The sequence below is a fragment of the Rhinolophus sinicus genome, chromosome 3, assembly GCF_057876585.1.
Source record: "Rhinolophus sinicus isolate RSI-liver-muscle chromosome 3, RSI-T2T, whole genome shotgun sequence".
NCBI lineage: Eukaryota > Metazoa > Chordata > Mammalia > Chiroptera > Rhinolophidae > Rhinolophus > Rhinolophus sinicus.
The window spans coordinates 107,809,217-107,815,216 of record NC_142503.1 but is presented as its reverse complement, the minus strand read 5'-3'; positions in this window follow the sequence as shown (position 1 = coordinate 107,815,216).

Sequence of the window (6,000 nt, the reverse complement as noted above, 5' to 3'; positions counted from 1 at the left end):
TTTTACAGAAAAAGAAAAGAAGTCTGAAAGAAGTACATCCAATGACAGATATCTTAGCTTGGATTCAAAACCAGGTATAACTAATTCCAAAGCCAATCTTTTCCTTAAACTTCCCTTCTTTTCCTTTCTTAGTACAAGAAAACTCAGATTCCACCTTTGGATATATAATAATGTGATTAGAAGACATTATCTAATCCTTCCAAGTGTAGATCAACTGTAATTCTCACATATAATATAAATGCAACTCCATTGAGAATAACATTTTTAACCTTCCAATATAACTATAACTCTGTAAGTTATTTATTTAGGTATTTGTTTATTGTAAATGACATTCTCATATTTAGATTGGAAGTATGACATACTGTGTTCGATCATTTTAAGGACATAAAGGCTATTGTAGTAGTGATGCTTTAAAATGTGTCATTTTTCTTTCATTTTTATTACTTTCTAATGAGTGGTTGCATCTTTTGAACATTAGATTGGGGAAATCAGCAGGTACCTGAGTTGAACTTCCTACAAAGCAACTACCATTGGGAATCACAAATATTAATTATTGTAAATAAAGTTATTGTTTATTGAAAGTTTTTTCTGAGAAATAGTTTTTTATGTTTATTATTTTATAAACAATTGTGCTAAATCAGAAGATACATTTGGCTATGTTTGACAAAAAATTCTTGAGAATTAAATATGCACATGTGCTTTAATAAAACAGAGGCTGTAGGGAAATTAATCACACTCTGGGAAAAACATTCTCTGTCACCCACACCTTTATTCTGTTTTAATTACCAACGAAAATTTTTCCTGTGGCAACTTACTTGTATCCACTATTAGATTAAATTGTTGAGTTATGATAGCTATTTGGCATTCGTTTATTTCAGTTATGTGATAATTTTTAAATGTTTGTTCAATTATTTTGTTATTGTTGAACAATTTTAATTAGATCATATGTACATTTACATTAATCAAGCCATAGTACTATATAGGGATAATAATTTTTTAATATATTAATACATTGCTTATGATGATTTTAATAGAAACTATGTTAATTTATCAACCAAATCATTCTAACCTTATTATGACTTTTCTGTTTGAAAATCGTAAAGCAGCAAATAGAGTTTTGAAGAAACATACGGTGTGACTTTTTTCCAGGAAAAATGAAAAGAGTTTAAATATTAATGTGAAGTTATAAATAATGATTAATAATATATACGACAGAATGAAAGAATAGCCATATCAATTGCAATATCATATATCTTTTAGCTAGTATGGACAAACTTTAAATCAATGAAACCACCCATTTTTAAACATCTTGAAAGTCTAAAACTTGTCAAATGTCACTGAAATCAGACAGATGAAATACTAACTACAGTGCCATTTCAGTCTAGTTTAATGATCAGGAGAAAAATATTTAATAAGTTGCCACACTGGGAGGTTGGTTTTGGACAAGTTTTAAATCATATTTGTTCATTAATATATGTAATAAACCATACAATTAAATTGTATAAAATGTTCAAGTATAAGATTAAATCAGTATTACTACATTCTATACCACATTATTAATGTAACCTAAAGCCCCAATATTTCTGTGAAAATGACTTTTTAGAAGTGTAGTTTTAAATTATATGTTTGAAATTATCAATACATTGGTATTATGGTAATATGTTTGAATATATGATAAATAAAGATATTTAGAATCAGGTAGCCTGATCTGTAGCCATATAATTAATTTTTCCTGGCCAGAGAACTAATGGCACAATCTTTTCTTTTCTTTTCTTTTCTTTTCTTTTCTTTTCTTTTCTTTTCTTTTCTTTTCTTTTCTTTTCTTTTCTTTTCTTTTCTTTTCTTTTCTTTTCTTTTCTTTTCTTTTCTTTTCTTTTCTTTCTTTTCTTTTCTTTTCTTTTCTTTTCTTTTCTTTTCTTTTCTTTTCTTTTCTTTTCTTTTCTTTTCTTTTCTTTTCTTTTCTTTTCTTTGTTTTGAGACTTCCAAACACCTTAAATGGGTAGACTTGAGTCTAAGCCGATCAAAAACACAGTTTATCTACTTCTATAAGAAAAATAAATAAACTTTCTTCATTGCCCACATTTTCTGTCTTCCCTTTGAATGTCTACTCACCTAAATTTATTTACTTTTTTAAAAATTTCTTATTATATTTATTGGGGTGACATTGGTTAGTAAAATTATATGTTTCAAGTGTACAATTCTATAATACATCATCTATATATTGCATTGTGTGTTCACCAATCAGAGTCAAATCTCCATCTGTCACTATATATTTGACCCCCTTCTAACACCCCCTCCCCCTTTATCTTCTGGTAACCACTAAACTGTTGTCTGTGTCTATGAGTTTTTGTTTGTTTGTGTGTTGCTTTCAGTTTTGTATTCCACATATAATTGGTTAAAGAAGATGTGGTACAATTAACAATTAAGTTCGTGAACTTCTTGCAACAATGTTGCTAACCTTTTTTGACATCAAAAGAATTATTCATTATGAATTTGTACCAACTGGACAAACAGTTAACCAAGTTTACTATTTGGAAATGCTGAAAAGGCTGCATGAAAAAGCTAGACGACCTGAGCTTTTTGCCAACAATTCATGGCTCTTGCATCACGACAATGCACCAGATCACACGGCACTGTCTGTGATGGAGTTTTTAGCCAGTAAACAAATAATTGTATTGGAACACCCTCCCTATTCACCTTATTTGGCTCCCAGTGACTTCTTTCTTTACCTAAAGATAAAGGAAATATTGATAGGAAGACATTTTGATGACATTCAGGACATCAAGGGTAATATGATGACAGGTCTGATGGCAATTCCAGAAAAAGAGTTCTAAAATGGCTTTGAAGGGTGGACTAGGTGCTGGCGTCAGTGCATAGCTTCCTGAGGGGAGTATTTCAAAGGTGACCGTAGTGATATTCAACGATGAGATATGTAGAACTTTTTGTAGGCTGAGTTTGTAAACTTAATTGTCAGGCGTCGTATACAATGGAATATTACTCAGCCATGAGAAAAGATGAAATACTGTCATTTGCAACGACATGGATGGATCTTGAGATTATCATACTAAGCAAAATAAGTCAGACAGAAAAAATAGAGAACCATATGATTTCACTCATATGCAGCACGATCATTTCTTATTCATACTTGACCAGCCCCTCCAACTGTGGAACTACTACACTAGTTAAAATTAAAACCTAAAGATTTAATAATAAAACATTTTTAAAAATTCAAAACATGAGTCTCTTTGTTTATTATTTAAATATTTCTCCTTAAGGTTATTCCCTACATAGAAAATGTTCTGGGAATCAAGATATGCACAAATTGTACTAATTATGAAGATTTTGTTGAGAGAAAAACAAAGTCTCAGCATAATCACTAAGGAATATCTGTAATTGTAGCCTTTGGAAATTAATGTGTTGGTCTGAAATTTTCTTTTTCAATGAAACATGTGTTTTATAATTATGTCACTAAATATAGGTAAACTTCCATTTTTAATGGTTACAACCATTCTATAATATGGCATACCATTATTTATATCTTCTCTTATTGCTATTATTAAAGATTTCTTTTTAAAAATATAACAATTTAATGTTTTTATAAATATATTCATTTTCAAATTTTTGTGTACATATGAGTTGTGTGCAGATTACATTCATAGAAGTGAGATTGCCTGACTATAAACAAATGCATTTACATTTTAATACTATTAAATTTCCCTCCAAAAATTGGTATTACCAATTTATGCTCCATTGTAGGTCAGTTTCCTTGTTTTCATAGGAGAAATATTCTGACACAGATAGTTTGCAGATGGGTTATTGGGTAATACTCTCAGAAACAAATCCCATAAGAAAATGATAGAAGTGTGATTGGGCAAAGAAAGAATCTGAACCAACATGCAGTTTCAACTAATACCTTAGACAATCCCATAGGGAATTCTGAATGTGGATTAGACATTCATGAGATGTCTCCCTTGTCTTTTAGTTATTGGAAGCAAGGGGTTGGGGTATAACCTTGGGTGGAGCAACCACCTTGGCTAAAGGAAATTCCAGGGAAAGGAATCAGATATGAACTGTCTCCTGACAACCCTCCTGGCAGCCAGGGATTGAGTGCCTTGGTTTTAGAAGGTGATGCTCTGTGGTGCATCAGCGTACACTATAGTGTATTCTTAGTGCCACTCAGGTCTATTTGTTTCATGTAGTGAGTGAACTAGACCTAGTATCAGCTTATCCAGGATTCTGGTTGACCTCTTTTATTGAGGAAACTTACAGAAGAAAAATTATTGAGACAAATAGAAGCTGGCACTTCTGCTAATCTAGGTGACTTACCTGGCAGGGCCACCTAGGGTCTCTACCTTCAAGAGTCTAATCCCCTGGTCACCATGCCTTTCTCAGACTATGGCTGCATGCTTGTCCATTTACCATTGATTGGTGCAAGGGACTATCATGAGACACCCCAGTGGGTCTCCTAGGTAGCAAAGACATTCTTGATTGCTCCTATTTTATAAGAGCAACCGCTACCTCCATCTGATGGTAAGGATCTATTAACTTTACCAGGAAGATGGTGTCTTGCCTTGCATACCAGTATCTTAAGCCTGAATTTACCACAATGTAGCCAGCTCTTAAGGTCATTCAGAGTCACCACTAATTGGGATTGTGGTGTAGCAGCAATCATTTCAGTTTGCACCCACAGACTGAGTTGACCCTTCTGTGACCAAATTGGGACTTGTTTTTCCATTATCAACTATGCATAGCCCCACTCACCAGCCACAGGTATGAGCTTGATAGAGTGGTACCGGTGGAAAAGTCGTAGGTACCATGGACTTCTGAGCTGGTTGTTTGTACATTTCAGTTGTACCCTTTTGCCTTGATCATGAAAACATGAGCACTATGTCCATGTTTCGCTGCTGGCTCCAACTTAACTTGTGATGTATTATCCTCTCCCCACTATACTACCACTTGAGTAAACTGCCATAGATCCCTGAGAGGAATAATTATTATCTGATCTTGCAGTATAAATGCGGGTTCTTTCTCCTTTGAAACAGTCTCTCCTTTCAGCCATTGGGATGCAGATCTGAACAGACACTTAGATTCAGAGATTAGATAAAAGATTGTGATTTATTATGGAGGTGGCTGCACTCAAGTCTCCTCAATGGCTTTCGAAATTTATAGAGTGAACAAATTTTTGTCCGGCTGCCATCTATTTTGCCTTTTGAGATGCTGTATTCTATTAATCATAAAGGCGATTTAATATATATGATATCATAATTAATATATTTTGAAATCTGATTAACTTTTTCAAAATTTCTTGGTATGATTAAATATTTTTTTCCAGGTAACCATTAAATTCTCAAAATATTTTGGAGCATTTAATTAGGCTTTAACTGATGTATAGATTAAATTGAGAAGAAATAACATTTTTAAAGTTTTTATCATTTTATTTGTGCATAGTTTACATATTTCACCCTTTATCTATCTATCTAGCTAGTTTCAGCTAGTTAACTAGCTAGCTAGCTATCATCTATCTTCCTAAATATTTTATATTGTAATTGTTTTAGTGAATAGTATTACTTTTTAAACTGCTTATTAATGATTAAGAAAACTATTGAATTTTAAAGGCTTATATGGTCGCCTTTCTAAACCATTTTGATTCTAATAATTTTAAAATTTATTTTCCTGATTTTCTAAACAATATGAATATTGTAAATGTAAGTTTCATTTTCCTCTTTATTTATAGCTGTTGGTTTTGTTATTGTTGTTGTTATTGTTGGTTTTCCTTATGTAATTGCATTGAATAGAACTACCCACACGACATTCCCTCTCACTTGATTGCAGGAAATTAATTGATTGTTATCTTAAATGGTACTGTTTCTAGCATTTCACCAGTAAGGATTATTGGTGCTTCATGTTTCCAGGAAATATGCTTTACTAATAAGTGAAATTTTTTCTATTTCAGTTTTTATTAATTTGGGGAGTTTAATGTTATCAAATACTCTTTAAGCA